Source organism: Cibotium barometz, chromosome 40 (genome assembly GCF_041138505.1).
Source record: "Cibotium barometz isolate CiBa-2024 chromosome 40, ASM4113850v1, whole genome shotgun sequence".
In the NCBI taxonomy this organism is placed as follows: domain Eukaryota; kingdom Viridiplantae; phylum Streptophyta; class Polypodiopsida; order Cyatheales; family Cibotiaceae; genus Cibotium; species Cibotium barometz.
This window is the reverse complement of record NC_141085.1, coordinates 31,811,595-31,823,606: the sequence shown is the minus strand read 5'-3', so window position 1 is coordinate 31,823,606 and position 12,012 is coordinate 31,811,595. Positions and strand designations below refer to the sequence as shown.

Below are 12,012 nucleotides of genomic sequence, written 5' to 3'. Positions count from 1 at the left end.
CAGCAGGTGTCGAGCACTCAGGGCGGACCTATCGGCAGGCGTCGGGCGCTCAGGTCGGAGGGTGTGAACAGTGGGCGGAAGCGAGCACGTCGCTAGCAGCAAACGCAGTGGCGCCGGCGAGCCAAGGGCAGAGGTGGTTGCCTGTGCACTACTGCCGCCGCTGGCTGGGCTGAGCGCCGGTGGATGGCTAGGCAGCAGAAGCGCCGGGGTGGCTGGGTGGCAACGGCGAGCAGAGGACAGGCGGCGACGACGGCAGGCGCGGCAAAAACCAGAGAACGCACCAGAGCTCAGAATTGGACGGAATTTTGCCGGCTTTTCCACAGGCACTACTCCAGGGCCAGCTCCCAGCTCTGATACCAATTGTTGGGTGTTGGACTCACACTGCACATTAGGGTTAGGTGCAGGGTAGAGAAGCTCACACACAGAAATGAGAGAGAGAAAATGAAATAAAATGAAATGATATATTAACGTCTTCAGAAGGCCAAAATGACCTATGAGACCAAAAAGGTTACAACAATTGGTGGATCTGATACAATGTCTGTGTAAGAAAAGCTAAAAACAACTAAACAGCTAACTCAAACTGAAACAACTATGAGGAAAAGTACGGTACTAGGAGCTCCTAATGGATAACATCTGGGAGGAAATCTCTAGCAACAAAGGTAAGCATCATACACATCACTATCCAAAGATGTCTCTCATCGGTCGATGGCGGATATCCTCAATGTCCTCCATGGTGAGTACTCTGACTGGACGTCTCCCATGCCGTGCTAGTATGGTCCTGATCCTCTGTTGTAGTCTCCGCCGATGTCGAGATGGACCTCTCATCTTGGGACGCCTGGACCGCCCCAGCTCTATAGCCCGATCAATCAGTGTACCTCTGGTGCGGCTATACTCTGGGGCTATCTGCAATGCCTGCTGGCCTGACTGCTCAATCTCTGGTCGAAAGAAGTCTGTAATCTGCCTCTGTAGGTGTCTCTCCCTCTCTGTTCCCTCCCTCTCAAGAGACCCTCTCTATGTCTACGAAGCTCCAGCAAGTATAATCCGAGGCATCTTTGATCCCGGTATCTCATGACTCTAGAAAGTGGTTCGAAACCCTCTCTAAACAGGCAGTGAAAACAGCCTCGTATCTCATAATATACTGGACAGTGACATATGTAATGTAACTCTGTCTCTGGTTCCATCTGGCAGGCTCCATCTGGCAGGCTCCATCTGGCACAGCTGACAAATCCTGGCCTCAGCTGGTACTCCTCTGAATCTGCCAGTCTCAATCTCTAGCTGGTGTGAGGATGTGCGCATCTGACCAATAGCACACCGTACCCCATGAGAAAGATGAGTATCCATGTAGCTGGGTCTAATCACAAACCCATCGTGCGTGAGCTGGAGAAGATGATCTCTATAGAAAGCCATCTTCGTACCAAGCTCGTGTGTCGGCTGTATCCATGTCCTCCTAGTGTCTAGCTGAATCAAGTCCTGCCTGATAAGTGTGGTAATCTCTGTCCGTGTGAGAGAGAGGGAGGGTGCATCCAGGGAGTACTGAAATGGAGGTAGCCTGTCCATACTAAAGCCATGCAACTGGAACCAAGCTGTCATCTGTGCATACCAACATGATCCGTCTCCCTGTGATGCCAACTGTCGTGAAGACTCCAGGGCTAAGCGAGCATATCTGTCTCTAGGGAGAGCCCAAGTGCTATGTATAAAGGAGACTGATCGAGTGAGTGCCTCTACTACCAATGGGGGGGCAGCCATCTCTGCACGGATAATATCATGTGGTACGGAGGCCTTGGCCCTAATCATCCGGGAAATCATAGAAACCAAGGGCCTCTCCATACGTCTCCATCCATCAGTGCTACCAGCTCGGCTGTGGTGATCCACTGAGGGTCCCCATATCTCCACTCCATACAACATGGCTGAAGTGACCAAAGTGTCAAGGAGCCAGAGCTTTGTTCGAGGTTCCTGAAACTGAACCTGCGAACACATCCTCTCTAGTCTCCCCAATGCGGCATAAGCTCTGGTCAATCTAGTCTCCGCTGCTCTCCTCAAGGAAAATAGTGGGTCACTAAAAAAACCAAGGTAAGTGAATGCATCTGTATACTCCACTGTCTCCTGACCATATGTAAAGGTGGGTACTGACCTCCTAACCCACTATGCTGTGGTGTTAAACACCATCACCTTGGTTTTACCAAGGTTAACAGACAATCCACTGTCCTGTGCAAACATGTGCAATGCATCCAAATGACGCTGCATCCCCTCTGGAGAATCTGAGATCAGCACAATATCATCAGCATACAATAACAGCGGAATCCATGTCCCTACTAGCTGTGCTCCTCTGTCACCCTCCTGCTCTACATAGTCCGAAACCTCATCCACATACATCCAAAATAAGGTGCGAGAAAGGGGGCAGCCCTGTTTCACCCCAATAGTGGAGTGAACCATCTCAGATATACCCTGAGTCGTACGTACTTGCCCCACAACTGTCCTGTATAAAGCCATGATTCCCCAAATCAGCTCTGTGGGCACTCCCATCTCCTATAGTCTGCGCATCAGTCTGGCTCTCGGTACTGTGTCAAAAGCTTTGCGGAAATCCACAAAGCAACAATAAATCCTCCTGCCATATAATCTGCCCTCCTCAATAATAGCTCTAAGTGTCAAGATATGATCAAGAGTGGAGAAACCTCTCCTGAACCCTGCCTGCCCTGATGCACGTTGTCGTGCTGTGGCACGTCTATGCAATGAAAGCATGTTCATGGAATAACTTATGTGGAATCTGGGCCCTGAGCAGCAAGGATAGATATGGAAGGTACCCACTCAGATACAATGGCATCGTGGGTTGCATTTGAAGGTGCGTGGAATGCATGGGAAACTCTGTGAAGCAGATACAAGTGGGACAATAAGTTTTAGGGGCTCTACATCCAATAGCTTCACAGATACAAGTGGGACAATAAGTTTTAGGGGCTCTACATCCAATAGCAATGTGGGGCACTTATTCTGATTATGCTATCCTTGCAGAAGATCAACTGGTGGTTGAGCCTCCATCTTTAACTCATATGGAATCTGCTACAATTTCCTTCGTTGCTCTCACAGCATGGCAAGCTTTAAAGGACACAGCTCAAATAAAAGAAGGATATTTTTTTATATAAAAAGGTGGATTATAGCATGCTACGTGGAACCATATATGGTCGCCAGCGTGATGTTCTAGTAGAGGCTGGCGAGCTGGCGCAGGGACGGTGGGCGGCAGCTGTTGCAGGGAAAAAAGAGTGGTATGAGCCGCCGCTTAAGGGGCGGTACGGAGTGCTGTGTGTTGGCAGAGGAAAGAAAGCTGTTCGACTAGAAGGTGGGGGGCTCTTGGCGCAGCTGTAAGAGAAAACCATGGGAGAGTCGGCACTGCTGGAGGGCCGACGTGAGAGAAGAGCCGCCTAGCAGAGGCGCTGCAGCAGATAGAGAGAGAGGAGCGGCCTAGTAGAGGCGCTGCAGCAGATAAAGAGATCGTGGACTTCGCAGGGGAACTCTCTGGAGGGCCGCGTGTGGAATGAGCAGAAGAGGAGACGGCTGGCTAAGAAAAAGATTGCACGGCCTCTGTTGCAGAGACAGCTGGGGAAGTGCAACACAGGAAAGAAGGGTGGCTGACGTGTGGGAGCCGTCACAAGTAGACGTGTGAAAAGGATCGAGGGGGGGTTGATGAGCAGAGGGCGAAGACGCTAGAGAGAGAGAGAGACTGGTGATCTCAACGCTGGAAGCTTAAGCTACCCAAAGTCATGCATGGAGCTAGTATGATGCTGTCGTGTTGGATTACTGAGGTTTAGAAGATTTGGAAGCTTGTGGAGGTGGCAAACTCCTTGATGATTCTTGTTGCTGGAGTTGATGGCGATAGCCTTACAGTGCAGCTTTGTTGACAGTGTGGGCATGCTGCTGGTATGTCTGAGGTATTATCATTATATGAACGTGTTGTTGTTGAGATTTTGGTGTCTTATTGCTCATGAAGCTATGTGTAATGGGTGCTGACGGTGTTTGGGCTATGTTCTTGCTTTAATTGAAGACTTGATGATCATGATGGTTTGGTGTTTAGCCAAGAGAGATATCTTTTTCCCCTTGTACATGCGTCTCTGAGAGAGGAGTGAGGAGGTTTGGCGGGATTTATTTTCTCTGAATAATCAAATCAAGTGAATGCAAATCAACGTAACTCTCACAGCCAGACACCCAGTGTGTTCCCGGCTAGACCGCACACGTCACGACAGCTTTGGTGAACCCGACGTGAAACCGCTGGGGTGAGAGTACGTAGAGATGGCTAGCAAAATGGAGCATTTATATGCAGAGATGAAAGAGCTTGAAGAGCGGTTCAGGAAGATTGAAGAAGAAAAGCGAATTCAGGAAGCGGTGGAAATTGTGGTGCAATTGGTATATGACAGGGTCAATATATTTGATGGTTACGATCCAGAAAGCTATCTAAGGTGTTACGAGACAGAGATGAAGAATCAAGGGGTTTTTGAAAACATGATGATTGCATCTTTTGCATACCTTGTAAGTCCTGATTTAAAAGATGAAGTGCTGGAACTAGCAGAGTATCACTCCAAACGATGGAGTGATTTTGCAGATGCACTTGTTTATGCGAGTTCCAGGTATAATGTGAGCTGTGATAGTGTTCCAGCAACAATCCGAGCCAATTTAGAAGCGGTTGTCGATGCATGTCTTATGGAGGATAATCAATTGCTATTCAAGGCTGATACAGAGATTGTGGAGGCTGTTTATGCTAAATTGGGACTGCAAAAAGCCATTAGTGAGCAACAAGGCCTTCACAGTACAAAAAGGGATGCTTTGCTACAGCCTCATAAAGATGCAATGGGCAAACTCTGCAAGTATAATCTGTCTTCCTTGTTTGAGGGTGCAGACATACAGGGTCCTATGATCATACCAAATGATGTGTGTATGCCTATGCTTGAGGAGACACTTCATTCAGAGAGCTTCAAGACAGGTGCTCAAGACCCAATACATGAGGAAGAGGACATCGCTAATAGTTTCCTCTTGGGCTGTGAAGCATGTAAGCTGTGTAAACTTGAGGATTCTCATGACGGAAGTGCTCATTTGAAGGGTATTCCTCAGGTGTCGTATCATATGTGTGAAGAACAGCAGGAACCAATGCTTCTTGCTGAAAGCATGATTGCAGAGCTTGAAGATCTAAGACAAGAAGAAGATGCTATCATTACTGCATTCTTATCTGGTTATGATGCTTATAAGCAGGATGATGTACATGAATATGCAGACGGGCCACAAGTATGTGTGATTGATTTAGAGGGGGTGAGTGATATGGGTGATTCCAACAGTGATGTTGCTTCTGAAGCTGGTTGCCAAGGTTCTTTGGATTTGGGTTATTCTGGAATGCTAACAGGGTGTTCCAACAATAAACAGGGTGATGCTATGTCATCAATGTCAGGGTTACCTTGCAACCACATTTGTGAGCAACAATCTCGAGCTTGGAAGCCTGTTTATGATGATGATTTGGAGAGGGAAATTGAATCTGTCTTTTTGGATCATGCAGGGTTCAATGACATACAGATTCAAGGGTACTTGGGTGAGGGACCCATAATTCTAAGCCCATCTGCAGACAGGTATCAAGAAATACTGGGAGATAACATGCAGGATATGCAAAGTGTGGCCACAGAGCCTCATGAGGCTGCATATGAGCAACCAAATGGATATAGCTATGGGGGTATGAATGTTCATGATAATCAACATGTGGGATTACAAGATAATAATGGCTTCAATGCGATTGATCCTGGATTGGATGCTATCTTAGATGATGCATTGGATGATTTCATGGTATATAATAGATTCCCATCAGTTTTGGGCTCTTCTATGCTTGATGCTAGTCAACTGTTGGTTGCAAGTGAGGATGTGCAGGTGTTATGTAAGCCAAATGATTGTGATGAGATTGATTCAGAGCTGGAGGCTATTCTCGATGATGCCTTGTTGGACTTTGTATGTGTTGATGCTTTTCCGTCTTTGGATGAGAAGAATGAATGTTTGTCAGTGGGTGAGCTGGATCCGGGCACGGTAGATTTGGATGGGATGTTACCAAGTGTGTGTTCCATGCTGTTAATGCAGTTGTTACTTGGTGTGGCCATACAATATGTGGTGCACAGGCTTCAAACATGGCCTGAGGAAAATTTTGAAGCAAATCATTTTGAAGAGCATCCCACTTTGAATGATGAGGATAATTATGCATATGCAGAGAATCTAAATGAGGATAGGGCTTCATATGAGCAAAGGATATGGCACATATGCCAAAAGCGGTTGGTATTTGATCCAGGTGGGAAAGCAGAACCATTCAGATGTGATTGCTAAGATATAAATATCTTGCGGGCTAGGGGGGGTAGGCTAAGATGTCATGCTATGTTTCAATAAAGGATAACCCCTTGTGAGTGGCACTATGTATATTCTTCTACTGTTTCATGTTTACTAGGGTGATACCAACTAGGTCACGTTTGACAGGGTTTAAAAACGCCTAGTTGGATGCTTGTACATATACCAATGTTGGTGTGCAAATAATGCATGGACACTGAATTCCAGGACCAGTGTGGCACATACCAGAGGATGTGCAGGTTTAGAGGGGGTGGATGTCGTGCTGTGGCACGTCTATGCAATGAAAGCATGTTCATGGAATAACTTATGTGGAATCTGGGCCCTGAGCAGCAAGGATAGATATGGAAGGTACCCACTCAGATACAATGGCATCGTGGGTTGCATTTGAAGGTGCGTGGAATGCATGGGAAACTCTGTGAAGCAGATACAAGTGGGACAATAAGTTTTAGGGGCTCTACATCCAATAGCTTCACAGATACAAGTGGGACAATAAGTTTTAGGGGCTCTACATCCAATAGCAGTGTGGGGCACTTATTCTGATTATGCTATCCTTGCAGAAGATCAACTGGTGGTTGAGCCTCCATCTTTAACTCATATGGAATCTGCTACAATTTCCTTCGTTGCTCTCACAGCATGGCAAGCTTTAAAGGACACAGCTCAAATAAAAGAAGGATATTTTTTTTATATAAAAAGGTGGATTATAGCATGCTACGTGGAACCATATATGGTCGCCAGCGTGATGTTCTAGTAGAGGCTGGCGAGCTGGCGCAAGGACGGTGGGCGGCAGCTGTTGCAGGGAAAAAAGAGTGGTATGAGCCGCCGCTTAAGGGGCGGTACGGAGTGCTGTGTGTTGGCAGAGGAAAGAAAGCTGTTCGACTAGAAGGTGGGGGGCTCTTGGCGCAGCTGTAAGAGAAAACCATGGGAGAGTCGGCAGTGCTGCTGGAGGGCCGACGTGAGAGAAGAGCCGCCTAGCAGAGGCGCTGCAGCAGATAGAGAGAGAGGAGCGGCCTAGCAGAGGCGCTGCAGAAGCAGATAAAGAGATCGTGGACTTCGCAGGGGAACTCTCTGGAGGGCCGCGTGTGGAATGAGCAGAAGAGGAGACGGCTGGCTAAGAAAAAGATCGCACGGCCTCTGTTGCAGAGACAGCTGGGGAAGTGCAACACAGGAAAGAAGGGTGGCTGACGTGTGGGAGCCGTCACAGGTAGACGTGTGAAAAGCATCGAGGGGGGGTTGATGAGCACAGGGCGGAGACGCTAGAGAGAGAGAGAGACTGGTGATCTCAACGCTGGAAGCTTAAGCTACCCAAAGTCATGCATGGAGCTAGTATGATGCTGTCGTGTTGGATTACTGAGGTTTAGAAGATTTGGAAGCTTGTGGAGGTGGCAAACTCCTTGATGATTCTTGTTGCTGGAGTTGATGGCGATAGCCTTACAGTGCAGCTTTGTTGACAGTGTGGGCATGCTGCTGGTATGTCTGAGGTATTATCATTATATGAACGTGTTGTTGTTGAGATTTTGGTGTCTTATTGCTCATGAAGCTATGTGTAATGGGTGCTGACGGTGTTTGGGCTATGTTCTTGCTTTAATTGAAGACTTGATGATCATGATGGTTTGGTGTTTAGCCAAGAGAGATATCTTTTTCCCCTTGTACATGCGTCTCTGAGAGAGGAGTGAGGAGGTTTGGCGGGATTTATTTTCTCTGAATAATCAAATCAAGTGAATGCAAATCAACGTAACTCTCACAGCCAAACACCCAGTGTGTTCCCGGCTAGACCGCACACGTCACGACAACGTATGCCCTCTCTCTCTGCCCATCTACTCAACTCCTGCTCAAGAATAGATGCATATAATCTAGCCAATGTGTGACCAATCATGATGGTACGATAATTCCCAGGAAGCATGGGATCCCCTGACTTGAAGATAGGCACAATCGTGGACATATTCCAAGTCTTAGGAAAACCCTCACACATGGCTCGGTTAAACATCATAGCAATAAGCTCTGCAAGCATATCTCTGGCATGAATAAAGTGCTCTGCTACCAAACCATCATGATCATATGCTCTCCCAGTCCTCATCCTGTCAATAGCTTTCCTTACCATCTCAGCAGTAAAGAAAGCACATGTCTCTGGGCATGGCTCCGATGGGTCTGGCAGGGGGGGCTGTCCTGGTGCTGTGTACAGGGATGTTGCATACTCACCCCAAATCTCTGTGGAGGTAATGGCTGGTGAAGGTGAATGCTCATGGAATAGTCTCCATGCCTCGCCTGAGTCCTGACTCATAAATAACTGATACAAATCCCTCTCTAATTGAGCAAGATAAGCTCTCTTCTTCTGTCGCACTAGGTGCCGGAAGGTAATCCGTGACTGTCTGTGAGTGGGAACACCCATGAGCACCTGTCTCTGTAATCTGATCCTCATCTCTCTACACTCCTCATCATACCAACTGTTCTGGGGCATGTTCCCAAATTGTCTCCGTGTAGGCTGACTATGGGCATATGCCTCTGATGCTGTAGCATGAAGCTTCTCTATCAATATCTGAGTGAGCTCATCTAATGGCCGTCCCGGCTCCTCGGCACATAAGCGTCTGTATATCTCGTCCGGGAACACGGTGTCAGTCTCCCTCGTAAAGGTATAACGAGTGTGTGTGGAGACGTGTCCCAATGGAGCGGTGCTGAACTGAAATGTGAGAGTGAAGAACAAGATAGCGCTATTCCAACCGGCCTAGTGCCTACCATAAAATCCTAAAAAGAGGGAATGAGACTGGGCTGAGCCATAACATAGTCTGCCGATGTGGAAAGCTAGTGAAACCGCCCGATGTCGGGAATCTCTGTAGGCCATTGAGGATGGCCAATCCATGTGCAGTCCCCATGTCTATCAAATACCGCCCATACACTATATGTTCCTCATCCTGTGAGAGTCTAGATAGGCCCATATCCCTGACATCAAGCTCCCTCAACATCTCCTCTGAGGCATCATAAAATACTGTCTGGTTATGGGCGGTCCTGGCATTGAAGTCCCCCAGGAGAATGATGTCACCATCCCTGGAGAACTCCCAAATGTCATCATCCAAAATAGAAAAGGGAGACTGCCCGCTAGGTGATGCATACACTGATGTACTAGGAGCAAAATAGCATATAGCAATGTAGAGATATCTGCCCGTCTCTGCCCTTAGTCTAACCCACATGTACCTAGCCTGCTCATCTCTGCGGACTATATGTATCAGTGGCTGTAGCTCCTCTCTAAACAATACTACCACTCCTCGGACACTCGTACATGTAAGGCCCGGGTCTTCCTCCTTTGCTCCTCTTCAAGGGTCATGTTGATGATGGTGGGAGTGGGGAGGGGTGGCGATTCTTTACCTTTCCCTTTCTTGGTGACCTCGATCCATTTCTCCGCCTCGTCCATCTTCTTTTGTGTCTTTGTGATCACCTCCATCCATGAAGATGTCTTCTCTTTATGTTGCTCCTCCTCCTCTTGAATGATCCTCATTTGTTTCTTGATGGTATTCAGCTCCTCAATAAAGGAAGGCTGAAATTTTCCATCCTCAAGCTTGCTTTTTGAAGTGGCTTCCAACTCCTTTTTGAGGGCTGAGATTTCAGCCGCTTGACTCTTAGCATGCAATTTGGCCTCCACTAGTTCCTCCTTTAAGGCTGAAATCTCAGCCTCTTGCTTGGAAGATCTCTCTTCGAGCTCTTGGATTTTGTCAAATCCCTTCTCAAGTTTGGAGAGGCGGTTTATGATTGCGGTAACAGAAGAGTCGACCATCTTCTTGTTTTCTTTGATAATTGTGCCGAGCTTGTCCTCCACCTTCACGAGCTCCTCTTTAAACCCGGTCTTGGCCATGACTTTTTGCAGAACTTCCCATAGCCAATGGACTGAAAATTAATCCATGACACCAGAGCGAAACAGCAGCAACAGGGAGGGGGGGGGGGGTCAAGTCATGTAGGGGAAAGGGAAAGAGAGGAGATTCAGCAGAGAGAGAGAGAGAGTTATGTTGCTGCCTTGGGGGCCTGAGGAAGGGTGCGTGGGAAAAGGGAGGGCCAGGAGGCGGTGGCAGGCAGCGGGAGAGAGAGCGAAGGGGGGCGCAGGTAGACAAGCAGCGAAGAGGGGGGGGCGAAGGGCAGGCAGCGGGGGGAGAGAGAGAGAGAGAGAGAGAGAGAGAGAGAGAGCGCCAAAAGTGTGGTATCCACAAAATGCAAGTCAACTCTTGCATGTGTGCCACATCCATATAATATAGAAGTACAAAATATTATATGTTAAGAGTGTCCTTTCACACTTGGTGTCCAAGGGGAAAAACCACATGGGAAAAAGTGCCCTTGGTTAAGCCCTGTTCATACATAGCACTACCATAAGTGAGCATATGCCTACATCCATGGCCAAAGCTCGTCAGTGTAGTTTTCTCACCAAAAGGCAAAGACATGATCCCCTCGCAGGGGTCAAACTCATCAAAGTCTCTAGAAGCTTGTCCAAGTCATGCTATCGATCATTCGTTGAGGTCCACATAGCCTGCAATCACAAGGACCCACACAATAAAGATGTGCCCCCCTCCCCCTCGTACCATATGGGTCACTGAATAAGTATCAAAATATACCACGTATCTCGCATCTCAAAGTCAAAGAGTTTTCTATGAACCTCAAGACTCAAGTATCCTCCGCCTAGAAGAACCCATCGCGAGACTGCGTCTCGAAATTCTCCCAAATAAAGGGTTCATTTCCCAATTCTTCTCACCCAGTAAGCGCTATCCCCACTAGGAGACCCCTCACCATGTGAATTTGCTTCCAAAAAAATGGAGCACGAAACAAGTGTAAGCTCCCAGATTTTCTCCTTCAAACTCTTTCTAAAGAAGTGCTATAGGCCCCCTTAAAAATATGAGTTCCTTCTTGGATATACACCCAAAGTTTTGCTGTCTCGTAAACAAAGTAGGACTTTTCAACTGCTTCTATCTCCTTTGTCATGTTTAACTCCTCAAACTCAAGCATGTCTACATCCAGACGCTCCATATACTCGGCAAGGAAGCGACACAAAGAGAAGTCTCAGCTGAGATTTCAGCCTCGTGTGTGTCCAATGAGCAAAAGAGTAACCCTCAAAAGCTCCAGAGAGGCTCTGTATGCTTTTTCTTCACAATAAAAACATATATAGTGTGTGCCCATAAAAAGGCCTCTCAAGCAAAAGCTTTTCCTATGGCGTTGTCTTACAGGTTCCTTATCTGTGGGGGTCACTCTTGCTAAACGAAGGATTGCATCTGCTTCTTGTCTTCGATGCATGGCCCCTTCTGAAACGGTGCCTCATTTGTTTTGGACGTGCTCCAGCACTAAGGCCTTCATCCGCAAAATTTCCATGTTACTTCGCCTTCGTTTCCCTAACTCTTTTTTTGGGAAACACTTTTGGCTTTTTGGCATACTCCCTACAACCACGGTCCATTACTCTTTACTTTTGTACTGGGTCAGCTATTGGGCTTTGTGGACCATATGGCAGGATCACAACATGAGATATTTTGGGAAACTGTTTTTGCAATCTTATCAGTATTTTAGAAGCTCCTTACGGCAATCTGTTTATGATGCTTGCCACCAAGGAGATCTTCATCAGTCATGCCTGGAAATAGTTTCTCTTTGCTTCTGATTTCCCTTGAGGCTCTCCGTTTTGTAGACTCTCATGTAAAT

General features: G+C 47.4%; 1 protein-coding gene across 5 annotated transcripts in view; it reads right to left on the bottom strand.

The window, feature by feature from the left end:
• Positions 1-12,012, bottom strand: part of LOC147615416 (uncharacterized) — a 160,133-nt gene that overhangs the window by 31,114 nt on the left and 117,007 nt on the right. The window lies entirely within an intron of this gene.